The sequence below is a fragment of the Cygnus olor genome, chromosome 7 (assembly GCF_009769625.2).
Source record: "Cygnus olor isolate bCygOlo1 chromosome 7, bCygOlo1.pri.v2, whole genome shotgun sequence".
NCBI lineage: Eukaryota > Metazoa > Chordata > Aves > Anseriformes > Anatidae > Cygnus > Cygnus olor.
Window position 1 is genome coordinate 15,005,752 of NC_049175.1, and position 27,710 is coordinate 15,033,461.

The 27,710-nt window shown below is 41.3% G+C and overlaps 1 protein-coding gene across 8 annotated transcripts in view; it reads left to right on the top strand.

The window, feature by feature from the left end:
* Positions 1–27,710, top strand: part of PCDH15 (protocadherin related 15) — a 738,374-nt gene that overhangs the window by 325,374 nt on the left and 385,290 nt on the right. Inside the window, exon 1 of one of the 8 annotated variants that reach the window (XM_040563493.1) lies at positions 2,711–2,997. The exons of 4 other annotated variants lie outside the window; for them this stretch is intronic. The gene's annotated coding sequence lies outside the window, so the exon portion shown is untranslated. Of the gene's footprint in view, positions 1–2,710; positions 2,998–18,626; positions 18,896–19,530; positions 19,620–20,560; positions 20,668–27,710 lie in introns of those variants that run through there. 3 more of the 8 variants (XM_040563495.1, XM_040563498.1, XM_040563496.1) reach the window with 3 other exon arrangements.

Below are 27,710 nucleotides of genomic sequence, written 5' to 3' on the forward strand. Positions count from 1 at the left end.
CATGAATATTTTAAAGTGCTTTGTGTGGCTGTGGCCTTGCTTTTAGCTGGAAATATCTATGTTGGTAACTTTAGGACATGATCTATCAACACTTCTTTCTTTCCAGATTAGTAGCTCCCAACTGTATTTAGCAGCTGCCAAGTAACGAAAGAAACCACTGCCTGTTTGTGCAAGTATGTAACTTCTAGATAATACCAAGAATGATGGAAATTTTACATCGGGAGGGACTTCCAGGGGTCTCTGGCCTATCCTCATGCTCAGAACAGGTTGCCTGGGGCTTTGTCCAGCCAGGCCCAAGGCCCTCAGAGAAGAGGAGCTGCATGGCCTTGCTGGCAGCCTGCTGCACAACCCTCCTGGCCTTGTGAGGCGAAGGCAGTCCGTAAGTCTTGTCCAAACCTGGCTGGTCTCAGCCGAGGCCCGTTGTCTCTCCTGCCAGGTCGGAGCCCCACCATTCAACCAGTTGTTTAAGCCATCCATTTTTTCAGTTGTCCACCCACTCAGACCGTGCCATCCTGACTTGGACACAAGTGTGGTGGAAGACAGCACCGAAAACTTTGTGAAAGTCAAGGGAAATGACAGCTGCTGTACCCTCATCTGCAAAGCCAGACATTTTATCACAGAAGGCAGTCAGGTTGATCAGGCATGACTGAGCTTTGGTAAATCCAGGCTGACTGATCCCAATCACCTGCCTCTCCTTCATATGCCCAGAACTGTGATTTGGGAGGACTCACTCCATTATTTCCAATGATCTTCATGTCATACGAGGTGTTTAAAATAGCTGGAAGATGGAAAGTAACTTTATACGAATATATATTTTAAAAGACCGATGGAAGACCTTGCTGTTCCTGTGTGTAACGGGGCAGAATCAGAGCCAAGCAGCAGTGTTGCAGCAGGTCAGAAGGTCTGTCTGTCTGGGCCAGCGGTGAGTTGGGTGTACAGGTACACCCTCTTGGAAGCCATAGGTGGGGAGAAGGTTGGTGAGGAACAAACATGGCTCTTTAATGGGACTAGAGCTCTTCCTTTTTAGCAAAGCAGACTTTATTTCACAGGCAGCCTGTCCCTGAGTGCAAAAACTACCCTTCTGGGTCTGCAATAATGTGTTTTTATCTTCTCCATGCTGGACTGTAACTGGGTAAATACATTTCAAGAAGGCACTGGGCATGCTCATCAGTTTATTGCAGGGAATATCCTCTACGAAATGGTGACCTTGGGCCTCTTTAGAACATTTGAACGCCAGCGTCATTGGTGATGTGTAGGATCCTCTCAGAAGGTAAAGAAATTAATGAGTACCTTTTAATAAGCCAACCATCATTTCTTATGCCTGATTTTCACACTTCCAAAATATTTTGCTTATGTAAAGCGCTCAAGTATTCCAGACCATAAGGTGAATTAGTTCCTTCTGACCATATTCCAAGAAAATATGACACTAACAACAATAATATTGTTGTAGCATATTAAATATTTATTGTATACGTCCACGCTGAAGCAGGAAGTCTTTTCTCTTTCTCTGCGGCAGTTTCTCCTGGATCATCCTTTCCACCTGTAGGAATTCTTATGATGATGGGAAAGCAGAAACCTGGCCCAAAGACCCTGTGCTCTAACAGGAGCTGTGCTTAGTGCTTGGAGAATGAGGTGCTTGTGGCTTGTACTACAGACAGGTGTGCCTCACGGGGAAAACGAAAGCAAATAGGTAGCAGAGCAAGGTAAATGCACACACCCTTACTAGAAAAGAGTAACTGCCCCATATTTTACTACATAAAATGTTTCTCAATTCTGTTTTTTATTTATGTATATCTTAAAATTTTAGAAATGTTCAGTGCACAGGTATCAATGATAATCTTGGTCTTACAGGACAAAGAAAATAGTTGTTTTTTTTTTTCTAATTTGTCTCATTTATAAAGTTTTGTGGGTTTCTTTTGAAGGAAATTAAAATCACTTAAGTCTTACTGAGTAATAATTTGAGCTGTGTTTGTGTATAAGAAGCAAAATTTTTAGGCAGTTGTGCAGGAGGGTTCTGTATATTTTTTAAAAAGAGCTAATGAATGATTTTAGTCCCAGCATAGGCTTTCAAATAACCAAAGTGTTATGGGATTTTTTTCATATTTTTTAAAAAATAAATGTTCATAATAGGGACAGTGTTAGAGTAGGAAATGGTTCCAGGACCTCTGAAGTTAATTTGGTTTGGCCCCGAAAATCTCTGAGAGGACAACCACTAGCTTTCATTCCCAGACAGGTCCCATTTCTGTGGTGCCCATCCTGCTGTCATTGCAGGTTTTTCTCCATCTCACAGCAGGGTCGCTAATTACACCTCCCTTGCTCAGGCTGAAGCATAAATGTTTAAAGCTAAACCCAAACTCAGGCAGGGCTTACTGGACTTGCTACAAATATAAGCCCTGGAGAGGGTGGTGCTCAGTGTGAAATCCCACCTGTTCTTATTAATCATTCAACTTTTAATAAACTTGAAGAGATTCCTGTGCAGTCTCACATCATTCACATTGTGATTCTGCACAGGCTTTTTGGAAATGGGAGTTTCAGTGAATGCTTTTTAAATACAATAAAGGTAACAAAGTCTGAGCGATTTGTCAGGCGATGCTCCCATCTCGCATTGAGCACCCTTATTTCAGGTGCTGTGGACTCAACGAGCAGCACTACTATGCTGAGAAGGGCTTTAAGGAGATTACTCCTCTCCCGTCAGCTGGTATCATAAACAAGCGTACGCCGCTGTGCTGAGAGAAGGTGCTGGCAGAGCGCCGCCAGCACAGGCAGCTTGGCAGTGGAGCAGAAAGCACCTAGCACCGCTACTCGTGGGGATCCGGATCCGGCCTTGGGGGCTGGAGCATCCCCAGGAGCCCCCAGCTCCACTCCCTGCAGGACAAGCGCCGAGCAGAGCAGCAGGCAGAGGGGCAGGCGCATCCCTTGCAGCTGCTGTCTGAGAGCCTGGGACGGACGCAGGGATGTGGAGCAGCGACGGCGTGCCCCTTGGTCTGACATGCAAAGGTATTTTTCTCCTTGCTGTTCCTTTGGCGCGTGTTGAGCAGGGATCAGCGTCGCTCCGTGCTGTCTCGGGTTTGTTTTGGGGGCAGGGAGCGGCGAGGGGAGGTTGTGTGCAAGGTGCCTGCGTATAGACTGGGCAGGGAAACTTGCTGCATAGCCCAGCCAGGCAAACTTTGTAGCATCAAGTCAGGAAAACTGCATTTTTCCCTGGTTTGCCTTTCCCTAGGAGTTGTCAGTAGCAAATTTACCCCGAATCAACATTTTTAGGAAACCTGACACCATGAACTCCTCATTTTATTGTAGTGCCAGAATCAGTGCCAAAAGCAGCCTTTTTGGCTTAGGAAGAATGTCCTCTGTGAAACTTCAGTCTCTCTCTCACATCAGCGTGGTTCCCCGCAGTGAAATAGAAAAGGTTTCAACATTCGTTTTTCAATTATTTGTGCTGGTGTTTAACGCTTGCTGCAACGTATAGCTTGCACAACTCTTCTTTTTGTCCTCTGAGGAATTTATTTTCAGGGAGCCTCTTGCCTAACAGCCTAACGTACCAAGTAGCATTTTGGCAAAATTTTGCAGTTTTTAGAGTTAGGGCTTAGTAAACTCCCAGCCTTGTACATGGCTAGTTTGTTGATATGCCTCTAAACTTGGTAAAACAGCAACAGTGCTGCTGGTACTGTCTATTACCCTTTCTCCCCTCTATCTCCTCTTTCTGATACCAGAGTTAACCTTCCATGTGTATCTTTTACAATGACGTTATTCAATTATAACTTGAGTACCCTTCATATTTAACTTTTCTTGCTGCATAGCAATTCTTTTCCTGACTCCTGGTGTGTTGCTTACGTGGACTGCTTAGTATTATTTTGCTAATTATTCTTCTTGGATTTCTGCATTTTCCTTGCACGGTGCTCATTGCAATAGTGCTGTCAATCTAATGATGTGCTTTAATTTAAAAAAAAAAAAAAAAAAAGGTAATTTCTAATGATTATTGCATCCCATTTAATATGAATAATTTAAACAACTTTATTATACTTCTGATGTCACTTGAGGACAAAATGGATTTGAGTGCATATGTGCACACACATATTTCTTAAGCAAGAAGAAAGCCTTTATTTGAAGTGCTCTGTTGTTACAAGAGGATAGCATGTTACTGTGTAAGGTTAACTCTAGGTCCACATTTCATTCCTTCTTATGAAGTCTTCTAATTGGTGGAGCTGGTAAGCTAATAGTATAGGGGATAGAGTAAATAATTAATGATATTAATATTAACGCACTGTGGGCTTTTACAGGACTGAGTCTTGCTTTAGGGAGTTTGAGACTGTGTATATGAATTCCCAGTTACTCTTACCTGAACATAGCTATTGCTTTAGGTATTCTTGTCCTGGGGGGGCTTAGGCTAGCAAGGGGTTATTTGATGCATTTTATCTATGGTGTTAGTACTCAGGTTGCAGGAACATAATCCACATGGCTTTGCAGTTACAACCCTATGAAATAAGAGTGCAATTTAATGAGAGTGCTGCTCTGCTTAACGATGAAGTGCTCCTCTCTCAGCTGTTGTAATGAGCTGCTGAGGCAAGAAAGTTAGCCCCAGCTGCTGTGTTTCACACCTTACACTTGGACAGTGAATACACAGACTGTAAAGAAGTTTGGGGCTTGATCGCTTCTTTATAGTTACCTGCTTGTGCTAAATCACTGGTGGAATAATTGTATTGTCACCTTGTGTCATATTTGCTCAGGTGTAATAGCTTTGCCAGAAAAGCAGTCGCCTGTAAAATTGTGGTGCGAAGGTTTTAATGTTCTTTGGAAAGGTGGGGAGGGCTGTTAAAGGGATTTTTGTTCTGTTTTGCTTTGTTTTTCTTTTTCTTTTTCTTTTTCTTTTTTGTGTATGAGTTCACTGATTTACTGGTGTGTGGCATTGTCTGATAACATCTTTGTGTTGGGAATAGCAGACAGGTCTTTATGCTAAAGAAACACTTGCTCTTGAATACTTGTAAATAACAAGACAAAACCAATTACAGCTGTTAGGCTTAAAAATAAGATGAAGTGGCCGGGCTGGATTCTGGTCTTTACTTACTCTGTAGCTAAATTGTTGTAAGGGTTAAAGGTATTAAGTGAGAATTAACTCCTTGTGTGCTGCAGCCTTTGGTTTGAGATGTCCAATGTTAAACTTCATTTCTGCTTTTTAAGTTGCTTTGTAACTTTTTCTTCTATGAAAGTCCATTATCTGCAAGAAGTATCTTCAAGAAAAAGAAAAAAAAAAGAGAGAAAAACAAACTTTCATGAAGAGAGGGCTTGTGAAGGACATTTTGCAATTTAATACTGATATTAAACTTTAAAGGCTGAGATGTGATGACCGGTTTTGGCTACAAATTGGATGTAAGTTCATTATTTCAAATACGTAATAGGAGCTTAAGAATGGAAAGGGCCATCCATGTCTTCAGCTGTGGTTCTTGCTACTGCAGCCACAGCATCATACCATCACTGGAATACATATTCAGCCCCCTCTTAAAAACAAAGGGATGGCTGTTTTTTTGTTCTTCTGTCCCTGGTGCTCCCTTAGAACCCTGGAGCTCCTGGCACTCAGACCCTTCTGCTCATTTCCAGGGCAAACACAGTCTTGACCATTTGTTGTGCCAAAAATCTTTTTTTGCCAGTGTCTTGGCTGTCTTTTTTTTTTTTTTTTTTTGAGTATGTCTTTCATCTCAAACTCTGCTTTCTTCTATGTAATGAAGAAGATTGTGCGTTACGTTCATTTGGACACATCATTGGTGTTTTGTTCTGTGATACTGTTGCTTTCTTGTTTATGTTGGAAATACATTCTGGGTCCAAGGGTCACATTTGCTTTTTTACACCTAGATCGCGTTTATTATTCGTTATAATGATGTTGCAATTAACTATAACTTGCTAGTTGTCCTCCTTTGCAGTTTTCACTGGGAAGCACACAGCGTACCAGGAAACCTCTTGTAGCCCTTGGGTACGTGACCTTGTGCTGTGCTTTACTGAACTTTGTCCTGTTACTGCTTCATTTCTTCAGAGCTTCTAGTTATTTCTGTGTAATACCCATGTCCTCTCTTCCAATATCTGTATCCCTGTTGTATTGTGTGTTATCAGCCTATTCCTAACGTTAGCGACAGAGCTATTAGGGGAAATGTTTAAGAAGATCAGTTCCAAGAGTGATTCTTAAGACTCTCTAATAATCACTTAAGTTTTAGGGACTTCTGCTGTTGTGTCCCCTTGAGCCAGATGCTCGCCCATCTCAAAATTGCTGTGCTGGTTGCAGCCTAGCTAACAGTTTCCCATGTGACACTGCTGAATGCTCTGCTAAAATCCCAATTAATGAGATCTACAGCATTTGGAGAATGTTATCTGATGAAGTAATCTCTGAGGTTAGTCTGTCACAAGCTACCTTTTGTTAAACCCATATTAAATTTGGTCACATTTTGCAATGCTTTCAAGTCTCTGGAAGGAGATTCGAAGGGAAAAATACTTGGTCTCTGTGCCACTGAAGTGAGTTTTATAGGGTTGTAGAAAAATCTTCTTTTACTTAAAACATGAATAATTTATTTCCTACTCTTTAATTGTATGCAGTATCCCAGTTAAAAGAAATGTCTTAGCAGTGTTCAATTTTGTGTGCCATTTATTTCAAAATGTGGGGTTCGACTCTTTAGTGGCTCCTAAAGTTTTTAATTCCACTTTATGATGATTTCCTCTTTTTTCCCCTTGTGTATCTTACTTTTTTTTCTTTCACTGTTTATCTCCTTCCTTCCATGCCATAGTAAAAATATTAATTAAAACCCTTACAAACAATAAGGTCAAAAATGTCCTGCATGGGAGCCTAAGGTGTTATTTTCCTGATCTTTCCGTACCTGTAACACTGAAGAAATTTTATAAAGCTATCAAAAGCAGGAAAATATTGTGTTTGGACATATTCTTCATATTCTGACAGCTGAGCTCCTCAATTCAGTTGATTTTTCAAGTTAGTTCTCTTAATTTCTTTCTTTTTTATTTTTTTTCAGAACAAATGCTGATAACCCTTAATTACAAATCTGTTTTCTTTTGTTCTTCCATTTTATTTAATCAGCTTATTACCATTCAAATCCAGTTTACTGTGAGTGAATTCTCTGAAAATCGAGTATGAATTAACCTTATTTCTTACAGATATAAAGGCTATCCACTGAATCAATTGCATGTGAGAGTACACAAATTACACTGCCGTCAGTATTCTTTGCTCTTTGTATCTGGAAAATTGAAATCTCCAATGGTGGCACACTTTCTGATAGTCCCTGCTTCTCTAAGAACGCTACAGCAATCTACGTGGTGCTTCAAGGTTTATGGCATTACTGCAGTCAAATACGATTTGACTGGATCATCTCTTCCCAGAGTGACTGTGACCAAAACTAATATTGAAGTTTGCCATATGGGGCACTTCTGGCTTTGTATCTCTTTCTCAAATTGGAAAGCCTTTAGAGAATATCCACTATGCTCATGTCTGGAGAAATAATAAGATCAAGCTAGGTGGTTGCACCAGGGCTTCCTCTGTTTTGCAGGTGTAATTGGGCCTGGAGCTTGTTGTTTGAAATAATTCACAGGCGGGTCTGAAGGCCACCGAAGACAGTATTTCTAAGCTTCAGATCCTGCTTTAGTCCTTTCAGATTGCACAGTTTTAGAACCATGTTATTGTTGTGCTTGTACCTGAGTGTATATTCTCTCCATATATATATATATATGCATATATGACATGCATATGTATATGTTAGCTACTGTACAATCTCCAGCCGTTCAGTGCAGTCTGTATGTCTGCACTCCAGTCCTTGTTTTGGTGGTGCCCCACTTGATTTAATGCAAGTTCCACTTAGCTGAGTAGACCTGAGTAGACCATCAGCTAAACTGCTAGCAAGTTCGTGCAGAGTAGACATTAACTCTTGGTTTCACAGAGAATATCTGCAAGGTTTCAGTGCAAAAATCTAGAACGAATTCCAAGCTTTCAGGAAGAAAACCTTAGTATCACGAAATACAGAAAGAATTGTAAGCTCTATTAAAAAGCACTTAATGTCTCCTGAACTTTTATAGCAGTTTAATGTCTTATACCTTTTTTTGAAGTGAAATTCAGCTATCTTTTTTTTTTTCTTTCTTTCCTGAAATTGTTTACTTTTTGAATATCACTGGTGGTTTGGCTGTGGAACTGTGGTGATGGAGCAGATTATCTTGAGTGTCATCACGCAGCACTTGCAGGGCAAGCTGGTGATCAGGCCCAGTCAGCATGGGCTTATGAAAGGCAGGTCCTGCTTGACGAACCTGATCTCCTTCTATGACAAAGTGACGCGCTTGGTGGATGAGGGAAAGGCTGTGGATGTGGTCTACCTTGACTTCAGTGAGGCTTTTGATACCATTTCCCACAGCATTCTCCTGAAGAAACTGGCTGCTCGTGGCTTGGACTGGTGTATGCTTCGCTGGGTTAAAAACTGGCTGGGTAGCCGGGCCCAAAGAGTCGTGGTGATATTGGATTGGTTGGATGTTAGGAAAAACTTTACTGAAAGGGTTGTTAGGCATTGGAATGGGCTGCCCAGGGAAGTGGTTGAGTCACCATCCCTGGGGGTCTTGAAAAGACGTTTAGATGTAGAGCTTAGTGATCTGGTTTAGTGGAGGACGTGTTAGTGTTAGGTCAGAGGTTGGACTAGGTGATCTTGGAGGTCTCTTCCAACCTAGGTGATTCTGTGATTCTGTAAGTTCCATCTACTTTCCATGTGACATTTGAGATGGTAAGACTCGTTTTGCATTTCCACAAAACTGCTATTGCTTGGTAGTACTCTTCTCCATCCCAGCATACCACCACAGATAAAATTGTAAATGAGATTAATTTTGCATTTTTTTTAAGCATTTACACTGTATTAGACCAAAGGAGTGAGGAAGGAGTAGACCAGGATTGTGACAAATTGTACACGATGATTTGGAGATCTGATTTTCGATGATTCATTTTCACAAATTTGTTCTGTTACAATTTGCATCTGCGGGTCAGGATGCTTCTAGGTTTCAGAAGGAGAATGTAGGTAGCTGAAGTGAAAGTTCCTGGTCTAGACACAGTCTATAAGCTGTGCACACCTGACAGTCCCAGCTGTTGGATTTCTTTGGGCTTGCGGTAGAAGAGCTTGGAACATTGCAGGGAGGATTGTTGCTGTTGTTTTTACTGCTCTTCTAATGTCACTGCAAAGTGCTTCCATGTTTTTGAGCTGTGACAATGCATTCTGGACCTGTTACACTGCTGGTCCTGGGAAAGCAGGCTCTGATTACAAGTTAGCAGATGGTAAAAAATTGGAGAAGTCCCACCTTGAATACGGTCATAATCACAGCACTCACAGAGAAGGAACAGCCAAGTAAAACAGCTGCTGTTTGACACAATAGGTCAGAAGCTGATGATGGGATACAGAGCTGTTCTTGGTCCATAAATTTACATACTTGGTTCATAAATAAGTGACACTTGATTTTAATTTGGTGATGTACTTTCACACTGTATCCTCCCTTTAACAGTTTCGTAATGACATTCTAGCACACTTGATCCTTTGGTGACTCAGTTTTAGAAGTTCCATGCTCGGCCTCCCTGCCTACCAAGCAGCTGCTACTTTAGTAATATTGTGTATTGAGAATAACTCTGTATTCACCACTGCTTCTGTCTCTTACGTTCAGTTTTCTGCATGCTTTGGAGGATCCTGATCAGAGAATGTGGTGCTGCACCTTTGAAATCACTGCTGACTGATAAGCTCACCACACCAGTTTGGCCCAGATTATTTGTAAATAGATTAAAAAACTGTTCAGGGCTGCTCTTTCTGAGTAACCAGCATGTTGGATAGCTTATCATTTCTGGTCTACAGTCACAAAACCGGGCAAATTACAGTCTAGCTGAAGTCATGAACCTCACAGGAAATACACCAGACAAAATCATCTCTCTGTTTCTGTACTGAAGAACCAAATGCAAGCTGAAGTGGCCACCAAGCTATCAGTTGTGGTGGTGTCGAGTCTTCCTAAGGTGGGTCTGGAGTACAGCTAGCAGACATCCCGTGCCATGTTGAATTTATTCATCCTTGCCTGGCCATCTGTGCACGACTGTGAAAGATTTATCTGTCCTGAACAAAACGTAAGAGCTGCTGCTTGCCCAAGTGGTTAGTGTTGTGTGGCCTGGACAGCTGAGGTGCTCCGTGCAGTGTACTTCACACCAAACTTATGCGTGAGGGGGTACAAGGATGACAGTATGCTGGTGAAGTGATGTGGTTGGATTGACAGCCCTCTGTTTTTCAGATACAGTGGACTTTGGGCTGGCTTGATTCAAAGTGGCCTGGGGGTCTCAGTGGAAGTGAGGCGTGAATGCCTCAGTCTGCTTCTGTACCCTTGGACGCTTGTTTAATTTGTACTGTTGTGACCACATCAGACCCATGCAGTGTCCAATTTGCTTTCTAAGGGCCTAGGGTGAGATTTGGTTTTGCTTCTGTAAATGAATCTTCATGCTACACATACTGCTTGAGATGCAGCCAAAGATCTACTGTATTCACTTGTCCCGAGCATACCTGCAAACAAGAGGAGAAAATGTGCTTCTCTGTTAACCTTGCCTCCTGGTCTTTGTTGCGGTATGATTCTGCCTTAGCTGAATGTTGAATACACCATAGGCAACACTTCCCTTAGAGGCAGGGAGCGGGATAAGAAATTATGGCCCTGTGATTTAAAATGTAATAGCTTAGACTCTCCCAGATTTCCCAGCATCAGCGGGAAAGTGGAGTCCACATAGCAATTTATGAGCCGTGGTAGACCGTGGTTATTACTACACTTGTTTCAGCTGATGAGTTGCACACTAGACATAGCTCAAGGCTGGCACTAGTGTTTACAGAGCTCTCCAGAGGAAAGATGATTGATTGATCCAAGGCCTACTGCTGTTTTGGCCTTGGATCAACATCGGAGACTTGAGAACACAACACGAACCATCCTGCGCATGGACCTGTAGCTGGTATTCTGGCATAACTCTTTTATTTTTACCTGCTCACATTGACTTAGCTCAGTGCAAAAACACTGCCACGTGGTGTATAGCACAGCGGTGTCACTTTTCAGATACCTCTACTTACAACTAAAGCCAGCTTTGCCCCTCTGCATGGCATGAAACCGTTCATTGGTAAGTGATTTTTAGGCCCACTGTTAAATAAAGCCAGAGAGCAGCATTGCATTAACCTGAACCTAGCTGGTACTTCTGCTGTTGTGTGAACACCCTCGGGTGAGGCAGGCACAGCGGGGTCTGAGACTTGCTGCAAACGGCTCTGCAGCCTGCACCTTCGGCAGTTGCTACAGGCACTGCGAGGCCTGTGTCCTGCCCCAGGCCACCAGAGGAGCTAGGGGCTGTCCTGGGTCATCTTGTGCTGCAAGAGGAGCTGGTCAGAATTCCCAGCAGCAATTGCTGCAAGCCTAAATGCAAGAAGGCAGCACTGAGGCTGCAGTAGGTCATACTCACTGCCAGGTGAACCCCGCCAGGTCCTGTCCTGATGGGCAGTACTTCCCAGCAGTGTCATCAGCCTCCCTCTGCACCCTCTTGAGCTGCCTCTGTGCCTCCAGCTCACTGAAGGGAGCAGGGATGTAGTGTGTTCTGGGCACTGCCTGGGACAGCTCCAGGTCCTGCCCCAGGGTCTGTTACACCTCTCCCACCAGGTGCTGGTGGTTGAGCAGGTTTCAAACCATTACCAGTTGCACTGTGGAGAGTGCTGAGGGCTTTCAGAGGGGCAGGTGGTGCCAGAGTCTCTGCCACAGCTGTGCACGTGTGTGCAAAGCCCGAGCAGTGTTGGTAGAACAAGCAAGTGCTGAACTCTTGCTTTGTGCAGTTGGAAATGGTCTTGGATTGGCATCATACTCCATGGGCAAAAATTTACCTATAACCCCTGAGAAATGGAACTTAACTTCAGCAGACCCGCGGGAATGTAAAATTAGTAAGTAGTGGCAGTGCTGATGTAGTCTTTCTAGTTCACAGACATCTGGGGTGTCAGTAGATATGCACAGACAGTGAGACAAATCTGAGCACCCGATGGGGAGGGGAAAAAATAAAAGAAAAAAGGTTTCTGTACTTCCTATCTCGCCACACAACCTACATGATTGTTATGAAATGAACTGATGAGAGATATTACTTCTCCCACCATCATTAGCATGCAAGTGTTCTCTGAATGTGCCAGATGTTTGGCTTGCATTATCTGGAAGTTTCTTTCATTTCCAGCCCTAGTGAAAGGGAAGCTTGAGCACGTCCAGCAGAATTATAAACAGTTTCCTGTACCAATGAAGACAGTAGCATACTTAATGAACTGTGTCATGCTAATAGTAAGTCCAGTTAATGAATGCTTTCCTGTTATTTTAGCGAGGTGGCCGAGTGACGTTTTTCTGATTCTGGATCACTGAATCCGTATGGAAGTGCAAATTATGTGTCTGAGAAAAGCTTCTCTTTATGTTAATATTTGGAAGGAAGGTTTATTTAGTATCCTATACTTTACAGTCAGATTTCTGAGAGATTTATTCAGAATACCCTTGTATTCAAAGCTTGCTAAGGGTATATCCTCTGAGATATCATCAGTTGAAAAAAAAAAAGTGTCTTTACTAACAGTATAATATATGAATTCTGCAGAAATCCACTGAACATGTTTTCAGAGCGCTATGGCACCAACTCCAGTAACATTGTTTGAAAGTATTGATTTGTATAGAAGGAGGAGTTTCTGAACTATAGGCTGTAACCAGCTAGTTAAGACTTTCACATTCAATACTGTTCTGCAAAAACCTGGTAGACTCTTATGTCTCCACATAATAAGGAAATCACTGCTACTAATCAGAATTTTCCCCAGTTGTGTTCTCATACTTTTCTTCCTGGAATAGGGGAACACACTGATACTTTGGTTAGCTCTACAGCAAGGGATATGCAGGGAGTTGCTGTTGTTGTGTTGGCACCTCGGGCAGTATGGACACAGAAATCCCATCGGTGCCTGCCTCATGCGTCAGAGCTCCTGGAACTGCTCTCTGCAGAGACCAGCACAGCTCCTTGGTGTCTCGGGCTAGGATCATTGGATGGTATGACATTTTACCGCAGTGGTTTTTCATAGTTTTGATCAGATTGGATATTGAAACAGTGGATTGGTGAAGATCACTTAGGTCTTTAGAACTGGCCATACATCCCGAGTTTTCTTCGGACTTGGTGTACTTGCTTTTAAGAAGGTCCTTAGTTTCTATTAGCTGTGACCTCAAGCCCTTGTCAGGAAGCTGCAACTTGAGAAAAGGATCCGATACTTTATTTTTTTCTCATTTTCTTGAAGAGAGCTGTATGAGGGTTTGAAGAGAAGGGAAGGGCAGTAGGAATGGGAAGAATATGCAAAGATGAATCATGTTGGAGGAGGAGGATACAGAGGACGATGAGGGGGAGAAAGAAATAAAATTTGTGAATAAACCCAAAAGCAGGCTGGTCCAGATGAATGCATTTTATCCCTCCACAGGAATATCATGAGGAGAGCTGCCTGGCATTTGGCTCTGTTTAGCTGCTGGAAGCTGGATGGTAATTGCCCTTAATTTGAATGATTTTGTTCCATAATTTGTTTTGAAAATGACGAGAAAGTGGTGGAGTTCACACTTTGTTATAGAGCAATACATTCTCCGTCTAATGCCATTTCTTTGAATCCTCTGACTGTGTTAATATGAGAAGTGGAAAGGAAATTCAGTGTTTATTGTCTCATATGTATAATACATGCTTCTGTATGTACTCCTGTTTGTGCATGGCTGGAAGAGTTTTTTTTTTTACGTCTATGCTATGACCCAGATCAGCTGACTGAAGAGTACTCTAGTGACTTCTAGGTATTGGACTTAGAATATTAAAGTTAAAATATCAGATACATAATTTTTCAGAAATGACAAGAGTTTTCAAAATCATGGATAAGCATAAATACATTTTCCTTTATATATAACCTGGCCAAAACACGGAGCTACACAAATTGTGTGGGTTTGCTCAGAGAATAAACCATTCATTGTTGTACCCATCTCCTTGTTGAAAAGTGTGATGTGCCCATTGTTGGTTTTTGACTGAGGAGTGTTGTGCAATCACTGCTTTATACTTGGTCCTTCCAACAGTTTCTTCAGTTGGTGCTTGGTCCGTTTCTCCTACTTCCCCTCTTCTGAAGAATTTTGGAACTGGAATGTTCTTTGTGGGAGTGGAGAAAGAACTTTATTATCCCTACTGGGTTTCTATCACAATTGCAAGCAAGAATTTGGACGTATTTTCTCATAAGAGTTGGGGAAAAAGGAGTCTTGAATGCTGCATGTAATAATAAGCTATATAAAATTCCAGAAAAATTAGTTTTTGCAAAGTGCAGATTACAGGAAGTAGCATAATGTCTAGTGGTCTCCAGAAGAGGATTTTGGAGCAGTTCCAGCTATTTCTTAAAAACATGATTCCTCATCTGCTCATTTATTAGCACTGAAATATCATTAAATATACATAAATTCCTTGAAAGAAAATACAATGATTTGTAATGATTTTGAGCCCTTGAGAATATCTAGGAGTAAGTATGACATTATGGGAAAGGAAAAGCACGTAACATGGCTTTTTTTCTTATCTGCAATGCACTTGATACAAATTTTCTGTTCACAGTTAATCAGTCACATTCAGTGACCAGTATTTTATAAAATAAATGTAGAAAAGCTGCTGCTTTAGTATGTTTTAGGAGGCCAACTAAATTTATGAGCAAAACCCCAGTTTTCTTCTCATAAGAAGGATAGTAATAATGTTTCGTAAGTATTTTTAGAGAAGGGGTGCAGAATATTTTGCTCTGATGCCTTACATTAACGTAAATTATTAACATACTTCAGTGTTGATGATATAAAGCTAATCAAATGGAACCTTATAACATTTACCTTCAACTCTATTTTTTTCTGTGGTATGTACTCTAATTCTTCCAAGACTGTTTAATGCCTATATTATGCTTATGATTTTAGAATTTTTGGCAAGGGGTGGGGGAAGAGGTTTGGAGTTTTTGTTGTTGTTTTTGAAGGGATAGGTCTAGGATAAGTGGCTGGCCTTGTGACTGCTTCAAAGCTATTACACTCTTGTGAATCACTCCTCTTGCTGTACTCAAGAGATAAGGCATTGCTCCCAAAGTAACTTTTTATTATTGCAGCTATTGACATTTCGTCTAACACAGGCAAGTAAGCTGAAGAATCGTGCTCATCCAGAGCAGATGTGAGTGGAAATGTCTTTTACTTTGTATGGAGTCCTGTGCAATTGTTTTCTTTGTCAATAAATTAAAAATTTGCAGAGGAGTGAGTCAGTACAGGTTGCTGATCCTGAAGTTATATGCAGCCTCTTGCCTATTAATAGAAGTAGCAATCCTTCACTTTGAAAACCCAGGTTTTCTTAGTCATTAATGGCATAAGGCTTATGTTAATGTCTTCAGTGTCCTAATGTACTGTCTTGTCTCATTCCAACTGAGTAGTGTTGATATAACTCATGATTTTTTTTCTTAGTTTCAGCATTTTCAATGCATTATGGTGGTTTTTTTTATTGTTTTATTATTATTATTATTATTATTATTCTTTAAGGCTTTTGAGATGCAACAAAATACTCACAAAATTCTTCCCAAAGGAGGGGAAACACTTTGTTACCTATCATTTCTGGGGCTAGATCTGTGTGTATGAACTTTCAACTAGAAGGATAATGCTTTTTACACATCTGCAAAGTTTGCATGGTGATTTTGTTAGACTTTTTAGTGGTGGTTAAAGAAACAGCCTAGGGTCATGTGAATGGAATGGTTGGAAGAGATGGAAGGGTACATTTGCACCAAATCTGTGAACTGCCCAGCCTGAAAGTCGTTGTAGTATATTACTGGTTATTCTCACAATCTGATGAAAATAACACGTACTTTCCTGATGGCTTATAATAATTTGTGTATACAACAGCATCTGTACCTGGCACGATGTGCCGGCTGTTTTTCTTCTTTCGCCACTTCCAAAGCTGCTGAGGATGGGCAGGCTCCTGTAGGCAGCTCAGGGGATCCGGCATTTGCATTTCTGGGGAAGTGCCTGGGGAAGATGAGAATACTCAAGGTGGTAACGGTTAAGTGGAAACTGAAATCAGTCAAGGTGACAGCTAAATGGATGGTCTTCATTTGTTGTTGTTCCCACAGTTGCTTGCTTGCTCTTTACCAAAATTAGTGAGGCACACTGATGAATGAGATCAGCACGGCAATATCTTCTTGAAGCAGCAACCTGTAGCGGCAAGTCATGCTTCCAGCCTGGCTGTACGTGCCTCTCTGGGATGACAAAGGCAGACAGCAACCTAGAAATGAGGGCAGGAAAAGGACGGGCTTTTTGTTTCTTCCTTTGTTTGTTTTTAAATTTAAGAAAGATAAATCGGTACTGTGAAAAACCAACTTTTCAGGCCAATCCAAAATACTTTGATGGTATCCATATGTTAACAATGTACCCATTGGTCGTTCAGCTTTGACCTGCTGGTATGTCTCAATTTAAGAATATTTCAGTTGAGCATTCTTGTTTCTTTGTTTTTATATAGAAGAAGAATGTGTACTCCTACTGTAAATGACAAGCTTAATCAATCTGAGTATGCCATTTATCTAATTACAAGCGGAGATTATTAAGTTTTTAGATAATCCTTTAAATTAGATCAGAAATCATTTTGTTCCTACAGCTTTATGATTCCTTTCAAATATCGTTTTGTTTTCCTGCCTAGAAAAATGAGGTGTTCTGTAGTCTCACTTCCTGCTTTCAGATACCTCCATTGCATTTTCATGCCCTGTAGCATCTGAGAAACTTTGACACGTATTTTTAAGGTAATATGTGTCATTCAATCCAGTATGTTCCGTATGTACGTGAATGCACTGATTAAATCTTTCATATGGACATTGCTGAGTGACTTATGATGAAAGGAGTAGATTGTTAAATCCTTGTTATACACATCACATTTAAGCAGCAATCTGTGAGAAGCTCATTTGGAAATGCTTCTTTTCTTCAGTACTATCTTTGTTTCCTGTTCCTTGTGGTTTCTGCTTCTGCATGTCCTCCCCTCCTGAGAATTTTTTCCGTGAGCTTAGTCGGCCTCTCCCTGCCTCTTTCCAAAGTGGGAATAAGAAGGGTATAGCAAGTACCAGCATCGCTGATGCTACCTGCCCCTTAATCTTTCTTTCCCCTCTCTTGCCTTAGCTCTGCACAGCCTAGGGTCTCTCCCTGAGATGGTTTTAAGCTCAAACAGCAGCAATTGCTTCCTTTCAGGATTTCAGTGCGGTGTGCGGTTCATGCAATATACAGTAGACTCCTATTTATAGCAAAGCCATTTTTCATGGCTCACTCTGAGTGCAAATTGCACTTCCAATTAAGCAGTATAGGTCTTCTGTACCATCCACCTGTGTTCCCCATCCTGCCTCTCTCAAATCTGCTCTCAGTGGTCTGTTACCTACAGTCCCACCTCTGAATTTCTACATGTGATTTGGATACAGCAAGCTACATTCAAAGTAATGTAATGTTTAAATTCCAGCTAAGCAGTTCCTTCTGTTGGTTACTTTAATTCACATTTACATTTAACATAGTTCTTTTTTTTCTTATTTCCCAAAATTAGCACTGTAGTAAATGCAGCATTTCACAGTTGCTAATCGCATACCATGTATGCAGTTGTTGTGAGTCTTCCCACTGGGTGAAGATGCACTCATCTTCCCCTAATTGTGATTAGTATTCAAACAGTACTGCAAGAAGCCATCTTTCTCTCTGCTCTGCCCATGCAGGTCACAAAAGCAAGCTCACTTCTCCTCCATGTTTCTCAGGCAGCGGGGTTTTCATTTAAAAGGAGAAAACTCGCATAAAGTAAGCCCCCCAAATGAATGCTCTTGCTATTTTTTTTTTCTTTTTAAAATGAGAAAGCTGGCAACAAACAAAACTTTATTTTTTTTCCTTTGTGCTTCTGTTACTGGATTTGGGGATTTTGTTTTTATGTTTGGGGCTATTTTTTCAGTCAAGTACTAATGCCCCATATGTCACAGGTATTTCAATAAAGGTTGTTCTGTCAGTTGGTGATTTCCACTGAAGATCCAGGACACTGAAGCATGTGGTTATTTTTGCATTTCCGATACCACTTCAGTTAAGAACACGCTGGTTTTGAACTCAGTATTTTCAAAGATGCTCAAGATCTGTCTTTTTATGACAGGTGAAGGTACTGTGAGGGATGGCTGCGTATTCCCCACAGGTGCTTAGGAAATTTTTAAATTCTCTTGTCCACAGGGCCTCTTCAGAGATCTGTCATTAATAGAAGAGTGGAAAGAGCAGATAATGGAAATTAGTTCCCTTCCTTTTTCAGTCATTTGTAGCTATAGAGAGTGCCCTCGGAAGCCTCCATGAGATAACTCTGTGTTTTCTTTGCCTAGGGCTATTTTGGTTTATATCTGTGTATGTTCCTTTTGTCTGTTCTTGTGAAAACAAGTTTGCAAAGCCGTGGCACGGTTCCTGAGGATGGGCAAGTCTTGAAGCTTCACCAGATGCGTTGCATTCAGGCTGATGGTGCAGTGCTCAGCTTCAGGTGCTACTCAGCTGCTTCCATTTTGATTATTGGAGTCAGTTCCTGCAAAGCGCTTTGGAGCTGGGAGCGAGCCAAGTCATGGTAGTGCCATTAATTTCACTCCTGATATTGCCATTTCAAAATACCATGCCTTTTTGGACTGCATTCCTGTGTCATGACTGGTTGATGCTGATTCAAATTGCACATCGTAATCCGTCATCTTAGAGACTGTCAGAGTCTTCATCACAAAATGTCACCTTCAGGTTTTTTTGACTGATCCAGCATTAAGACCATATTGATCATTGCCCAGTAGGTGGTGATGCAGTTGCATTTGGCTTTGGATTCTTTTCTTCGTTAATGGTAAGGTTGGAAAACTTCCCCATTTCTTGAGGGTTTTTGTTTGTTTGTTTGTTTCAAACTACAGGGACATATTAGGCTGCTGTTGTCTTGGTTTTATACATTGATGTTAAAAACATGTCCTAAAAAGCAGCAATGTTGCATGAATGAGAGTAACCTCAAGTTAAAACTATTTCTAGGAAGACTGCACAGGCAGTTTCATTGCATGGAGTGACACAGGCAATGCTGCTTAATCAGATGTTTCATAAATTAATGAAGGCTTAAACTCTTCTCGTTCCTGATATACTGCATTTAATAATCCCATTAATTCTCAAAGGCTGAGAAGAAACAAATTATGGGTTTTTAAGATTTATAGTATTGGCATTTACAGTCTGTGCAAATCCTGCTGTGTATTCTTGTATTTTTTGCAGAATGTTTAACCTCTGGGAACCCAACAATTTTAAATCATACACTGACAAATTCAAAATAAAACTCAAATTACCTGGAGTTCTGGTAAGGGCTCTTGCTGCTGTTCCTTGTTTTCTGAGTTCTTCCAGGTCCACCAGCTGCTTCTAAGTGTTTCTAAATGGTTGGTTGCTCAGAAATACCAATAAAGCAAATAGCAGCATTTGTACGAGTGCCTTAAATTCCACAACTTGCTGTTTTTTGAGGATGGGCCTGATTCATGTGGAAACCTCTGTTACAAGTAGCTAAGAAGACTGGAAACTGCTGCATAGGTGATATACAGGTATGTTTTGGAAATCCAGATAGCCTTGCTTTTTGTGTGCTTTCCACTAGAATAACTGTGTCAGCTCTGCTGGCAGAACTCACCTGTTGAACTCTTGTAGTGCTTTCTCGTGTGGATTAGGCCTGAATTACACAACACAGCCAAACAGACAATTCTTGTGCATTTCTATACAGTAAGTGTTGCTGAGGGAAAGGTGAAAATTACTCCTTTAACCTTCTGCCATGGAATCTTTGAGAGTGAAATAGGAGCAATGTACAAAAGTGCAAAAGACTACTCTTATTTTTAGGCGTTTTAGGGTCTCGGACTTTATGCAGAACTGAAGTGAATCTCAAAAGTTTAAATATTGCTATAAGAGTCTTTCAGCTCCTTGACAGAAACCCAGCAAGTTGGTTCAAAAGACTCTGGGGACAGGCCAGAGGGTGGATAGTGGAGGTTAGGTTGCCCTCCATGCCCGTTCATGCTGCCAAAGCAGCGTTTTGTTTCTTCCAGCCGCGCTCTCCTGCTTCGTGTTTCACAGACATCCTTCCATTTTTGACAGGTTATTAGTCTGTCTGATTTCGTCTGCTGATGGCTGAACCTTGTGGTTCCTAATTAAACCGTCTTGCTCAGTTTCTTTAGGTTTAAATATTTTAAAACTTATATTATTTATCAAAAATCCTTACTTCTTTCTACAAACATAGTTGCTTCTCACTCTCTTTAAACCTAGAGTCATTTGAATGTGCGCAGAAATGTTATGATTACCTCGCAGCAAATGCGGTAGTGGTTCTCAGGCTGTTCTTAGGAAGGGACTGATCAATGCTTAAAGCAAGCAAGGAGTTAAGTAAGCCACCCCATCCCTAAAAAATAAAACCAAAACCACACCAGCAAACCCCCTCACGTGCAGTGTGTAGGGCTCATTAATGCTGCCTATTTATCAGTGAAGAAGGGCTGACTCGTTTGGCATTGCAAGAAAACATGTTAAAGCTGGAGCTAGGAAGTGGGAGACTTGAATTCCTGCTGCTAGGAGGAAATCTGAAGATTTTTAAAACTCTGGAAGATCTGGTTTCAGGTGATGTGGTGGGGGGGGCTTTGCTGGTAATCTAACAGCCAGGGGAATAAAGCAGTGGGATCCTTTAGAGTGAGATTCTGGTTCTTGATTTTGTGTGTGTAAAGCAGGGAATGTTGATTATTATTATTTTATATTTTTCCTTTAAGTGATGTTTTGAATACTTGTATGTTAAGATGTATAGGGATTGCTCAGATGGTTTTGGCAGAGAAAAGTAACATTTCTCGCTGCAGCCTACTCAGAGGGCAGGTCTGAGAAGGACTTCTTTCTTGAGATCTGCTGCACTGTTTTTTTTAGCCTTGAGTAGTCAGACTTTTGTATAGAAACGTAAAGACGATGTAACTTCATTTATGTTTGTAATTTATAAATGATGCTTATGAAACTGTTAAAAGAAAAAAAAGGAAATGGAACACTTTTTAAAAAATTCCAATCCTCCTCCCCTGCCTCTCTCCCCCCCCCCCCCCCCCCCCCCAAATAGCATAGCACAGACTTCACAGCAAGATGGATTCAACTTTTAATGAGCAAAATGAGATGGTTTCTAAACTTTGTGTTGTACTCTGAGGGAGCCTCATCTGGAGCCCCCACAGTGCCCATCCAGGCGCTGCACCCAGGAACTGGGGAGGCACAAAAGCAGAGAGTTAATTCTTGTTAATTAGATACACTGATACCTACGCAAGATGCAGTAAGCTAACTAGTTTCTGCACTAAAGCCTTCCTAGGCTTGTTTTAACGTCTGCGTTGCATTAGCTGAATGTACTGAACTTAATGAATGAATGAACTTAATGAACTCAGCCGAATGAAGCTGAACTTAAGAAAAGCCCAACTCTTCGGAAATGACATAGTGGTTACATACATGTGCAACCTGCAAATGCATAAATAACTCAAAATTACGGTCATGTAATCTAGCAATATAGTTCTGGAGTGTTTTTTAGGAGGAGGCTGTCAGAAGCACAGGTTTATTGAAGGGGAGAGTTGCAAATTTTCTCAAGGTAGCTAGCTGAGTTTTGGATAGTATATGCATGAACTTATATCAAAATGTTTCCTGTAAGTAGTTTTCAAACATGCACCTGTCAGTATGGCCAGCAAGAGATGACAAGGTCATAGTAGAAAGCTGTGTGCATATATATATATATATATATATATATATATATATATGCATTCTTTGTATGTCTAAAGTATTGCACTGTGTTCTGAAGGAAGGGTGGTCTTCGTTAAAACACGTGCATCTGTGTGTTTATTGAACTCCTCATAATGCTGTGGTAAAGCCCAGGGCCATGTATGTGAGTGGAGCAGGTGATGGCAGTGGTTGTTCCCAGCCCGGTCTGACAGCCCTGGGGGTGCCTTGTCTGGGGAGGTAGCAGGAGGCTGGATTTGTGCATGGCTCCTTGCTTTGGAAATGAGAAAACGCTATTAACACGTTGCACCATCTGCTGGTTTGTCACTGTTCGTCAAAGGACTAATTTTTGCTCTGAGCAAACTCTGAATGCACAGTCTTGAATAGTTGAAACACGTGGTTTTCTCTTCGGGTATCATAAGTGTTAACCTAAAGCTGCCAGGCATATTTAAAAAATACATATTTGTTGTGAACAGGGCTTTATGTGGCTCTTACTGGCTTTGTAAGTATGTATGTTAGCCTTTATTTTCACGCACAAATTATTTTTTGTTCCATGTAATTTTTTATTAGTCATATTGGTAAGAAAACTGTTTTGAGAAGGACATGAAAGTCATTGACCTGATTTGTTTTTCCAGTTCCTTTAGATTTATTGTGAGGTATCATCTTCCAGTTACTTACTCATTTACCTTATATTTAATGTTTTTGCATTACTCTCAATACTGTCACAGTCAGCAAATGGGCAGTTAGGTGCAGGTAAACCTTGCCGTCAACCAGTTGAGGCGTTTACCATATGAGCTTCTTTGTATACTGTTATGTAAAGATACCAAATCACTGATAGTCCTTTAATTCTGAGCATTTTAATAGCTTATTTAAATGCAGTAGCTGGGTTGAGCGAGATGAATAATAACATATTCTTTGATGACCTCGAGGTCGTCTTTCATTCCATCCACGAGACAGGAGTGCAGTTTGTGGCTGCAGAAATCACTGGAACTCAAGTGCTGCCTTACAGTGGCGGTAACAAGGCATCTGTGGCTTAAAAGCTGCTGTGCTGATCACTGCCTCAGCAATGTGTGGAGACATTGCTCTTCTGTTTCTTCAGTGACCTTTCTCACTGCCTAAAATTGCAGAATTTTTTTTGGAGGCTTTGCTAGTCTCTGCTCTCTTCTGGCAGAGCCTGGAGGCTGCACAGGTCAGGCTGAGCTGTTGAAATTTGGAAACTTAAACAAGCTTGGGAATATGAGTGTGTGCATCCAGCATAGTTTTGGGGAAGCTGCTAATAAATTGGAGCAGGAAAGCATGAGATGCTGGCTGTTTCCATGGTGCTTCTGATCACAAGAAGTTGCAGATGTCTGCTTGCATCGTATGTGCTGTGACATGCTTTACTCCAGGGATTTGAGTCTTAGTTGGGTGAGTTGTACCCATCCTTAGAGCTGGGACTGTGGCCCATACAGGCATATTCAAGCCAGCAGTTTCTGAGCCTTCTGCTTCAGTGCCACTACATCTGCAGCAGCACATTGTTGGCATTGTTGGTCGCTAACGCATCAGGCGAGTGGTTTTATGCATTTTGCTTTCCTTGTTATCCTTGCTGCTCTCATGGGTATCTCTGCAATTTAAGATTTCTCTGTTTTCCTCACCAAATAATTCCCATTGATTTGGAAATGTAATGTCAAATATGCCTGCTTTAGATTTATGATAGAAAATGTGCATTGAAAGACTGTTTTCTGATGAGATTAATTGGGACTTTCATGAGCCTGTAAACAAAATGTGAAAATTAGGAGTGCGTGGACTGGGTGTGCACATTGTGTTCACCCTTCCCCCCCCAGCATTCTCACAGGATACTAATTTGTTTCTTTGAGAAATAACATGATTGGCCTTAAAAATCTTTAAATGGCCTTTTACTTTAATTAGTGGCTTGGTTTTTTTTTTTGTTTTACTGAGAACAACACATTATAAAATGGAAATACCCATATGGTAGTTGTCTTCGATTTTATGTCGTGCAGACCTAATTGGATCTGCTAACTTAAATATGATGTAACTATGCCAAAGTAATAATAGGCATGCTGTTAACTGTACAGCTAGGATTTGTTGTTTGCATCTTTTTTTCCTGTGTAAATAAAGTACGGCTCTAGGAAAGGCAGAACTAAGCCAACATTTTTTCTCAAGTTGCATTTTTAAAAAATACAATTTAAATTGTATTTGTCACATTTTTAACAGCACTATTTAAAGTGCCACCTTGTTAGTACGATGGAAAGTATAATTCTCCTTAAAAATAGCATCTACACTTATCTGGTTTTAAGTAGGTTACATGGGTAGGGACATTTAAGTGAGGTTATGGAAGGTACAGATCGCTATTTCCTAAATCTGTAGTATTTTGGAATTGTTTTAAATGGTTATTTCCTCTACCTGTACAAATGAGCATAATGCTTTCTCCCCATCATGGATTTATTTGGCTGTTTTTCAGGATTTTTTGCTATGCCTCTACAGCATTAACTGTTGGTGTTTTTAGTACAGCAGCATGAATTTTCCGTCTTGGCGTGAATGCGCCATCCAGTTGCAGAGCTTTTTTCCTGTTATAGCCAGCTGCTTTTTTCTTAGAGTATTTTTTCCTAGCTATTTTAATTTTACTATACATGTCTTATTTTCCTTGACTTCCATCTCTGCTAGAATTCTAGTCCTTATTTCCTTCTGAAGAGAATCTGCCAAAGTATGAATTTGTCACTCTGGCTCTTAGCGAGGTTCTTGTGCTTCTGTGAGCTCACAGCCCTGTGCGCTTCCTGATTCAGATCTTGGGCTGAAGGTATCGCACAGATCTCATCTTGATTCTGTCCTGCGTGATGGGGATCTTTATTCCCTGACCTAAAAGGCGTATGGCTGTCTTGCTTTAAGGCTTCTGGCTCTTCTGAACTTCCCCAGTAAGGTGATTTTTGAGAAGAGTAAAAAAGGAGCAGAGGAAGAAAATGCATGGGGCTGATTTTTAGCAACACAGCTTCCCTTGGAGGAGTAGCTGTCCAGCACTGCAGAAGGACATGCATTAACCTCAGGTGAATCTATGTTCACTTACCATGTTACATCTTTGTGACGAGGACCAGCTGTATTTTTTGAGCACACCTGATTTCATAGAATCATTTAGCTTGAAAAAGACCTCTATGGTCATCAGGTCCAACCGTTAGCCTAGCACCACCAAACCATGTCCCTAAGCACCACATCTACATGTTTCCTAAGACCTCCAGGGACAGTGACTCAACCACTTCCCTGGGCAGCCTGTTCCAACACCTCACAACCCTTTCAGTGACAAAACTTCTCCTTATATGCAACCTAAACCTCCCCTGGCACAACTTGAGGCCATTCCCTCTTGTCCTATCGCTTGTTGCTTGGGAGAAGAGGCCGAACCCCACCGCGCTGCATCCTCCTTGGGGTAGTTGGAGAGAGCAATAATTGTCTTTTTCTGTTTGTCAAAACCATGTCTCTTCCAGGAGGACAGTAGTTTGTGTATGAAATGGCCTGCTGCTTGTGGAGAAGGGTAGGAACTGGTTCCTCTGTTGTATCTCTGTTCTTGGCTTGTTGCGAGTCTATGAAGGAGATACAAGTGTGTACTTTACATTTAATTAGATGACCCAAAACATCAGCTGTTTTGTTTCAGTTAATGTGATGTACTGAATGCAGTGATACTTGCAGATAAAGTGAGGAGGAACTCAAGCTTTTGAAGCCCTTCTTTTTGCAGATGGGGAAACTCATCTGACCTAAAGAAGAATGTTCCAGAGCTATAATTATTTAGTTAAAGAGCTCTTCAAATACAGGCTATCAACTAAGTATCAAAAAATATTTAAACTTTTGAATTTGTACTGAATATGACTGCGAGTTGAGTGTTCATTGTATTTTTCTTAAGTATTGTGCCTTGAGATCCAGAACTAGAACACACATGATGCTTTCCTTATCTTGAGAGCTTCTTTCTACGCATTTTGTTATTCTGTGTATGCTTGGGCCAAACTGGATCATACCGGGAGACACCTGTAACTTTTATGTCTAATAACAGACTGAGCCTGTTTCAGTGAAAATACTTCTGGACACAAATGTTTAATGATATATCTATACCTGTAGCCCAATGTATGCTCATGCCAATAATTACTAAATACACATTAACAGTGTATTAGGTTTAATACAGAGCGTAAAGAAGAACAGGTGTCTTCAACAGTGCATTGGAGCTGCTGAGAGGCTTGGGCAGTTCCTTTTCCTCCCATCTTTTCTCTTTCTCTGCATCCAAGTGTTTTTGTGTGTTGTGTTTCCCTGCCACTCCTGCCTTCCTGCAGTGGTCATTGCATGCCCTGTGCTGGCAAGCTCTATCTTCTGCTACACCCTGGTGGCTCTTCTGAGGCTGGGTAGAAGTCTGGGTGCAATTTCAGTCCTGTTCCTGCTGCCCCCCAAATGAAGGAGGAGTAACCTGTGTGTGTCTCCTGGTCTGTACACTGTGCTCTGCTCCAGTTTCCTTTAGTTTCTTGCAACATAAATAAGTTCTACATTTCCTAATGGGCAAAAATCTCGTGTTCCTGCAAAGCACTGGAGGGAAACAAATGAGCTAATAGTTCATTCTGATGATCTAAAGATGGGTAGCTGTGATGCTGTAGGAGATAGTAACATCTTCGTTGTGGCTTCATCATGGATCCCTGTATTAATTTGCAACAGAGCCTGGAATGTATTTTTAATTCCTATTAGTAAGGAAGATATTGCTGAAAAGTAGAGTTTGTTTTTCTGCTCCTCCCCTCTCTTCCATATTAACCTTAGCCATATTGTTTCTGTTAACTCCTGAGCTGTAATTACTGAAGAGCTGAATTCTCCTGGCTGTTGTAGTCTCACTTGGTAACCTCTAATGGAAGTCACAGAGAACCTAGCTTTTGTTTCTGGGACTGTGAAGCACGTCGTTATAATGGCTGATTGCCTATAAAAGATCTGCTCAGGCCTGGTTTCAAGCAACGCTCGTGGCAGTGTCTGAACTATTTCAAGGTTTTTTAATGTTTTCAGGTGAAGTATACTGTGATACCGTCCCTCCTTGCTGCCCTCGGTAGGAATCAGCTCAGCCACCGTGCATCCAAGTGCCCTGTGCCCATTGCCTTGGGAGTTGGTTTTGGGCCAGGCTGCGTTCTTACCATGATGTTGTCCCCGTCTGTGGAGACGTGGTGTTTGTGGGGGGAGCCAGCTTGTACTGCTGAACATGAACCAGAATTCCAAGCTAAGAAATGCAGATGTGGTTCCCAAACTGCGTAAAGTTCCCTTCTGAGGCCAAGACTCATAATCAAGGCAGTTCTAAAAAAAAAAATATTATTTTTTTTTATATGGCAACAGTTTTCATTGCTGGAGGGCCTTTATTATTGCAGTCTAGTGTGTAACAAAATATCATGACTGGAAGTCAAAATTATTAAAGTTCACATTGTAAACAAGCTGTAAATATTTTACTGAAGTCAATTAACCATTGAAATAAATTAGCAAGGGATGTAATAAATTTCCTGGGTTCTTTGGAACTTTACTCATAACTGTAAGTCTTTTAAAACGTCGATCTCATGCTTAAGCCACAGCCTCTTGGACTTGCTGTGGGCACTGCTTAGTTAAATTAAATTGTCTGCCTTGCGTGTGTTGGGAGTGAAATGCCCTGGGCGCTGTTAATAATGTGTGAGCTGGGGGCGTGGGCCCAGGGCAGTGGTGGTGGGCTTGGGAAGCTCACCACAAGGCTGCTTGTGTTGGCGTGCCTGGGCGCAAGGGACACGGGAGCTGACATGGTAGCGTTTAATGGCATGCCAGTCCCACTGCCCTGCTTTAAATGGTGAAATAACATACGGTTTGGATGAAAATACATGTCCCAAGCAGTGCCTTAACTTACAAATGATGATTTAGTTAAGCACTTTCTTAAATTGTTGCAAATATGTTTAAGAATAAAAAAGAAT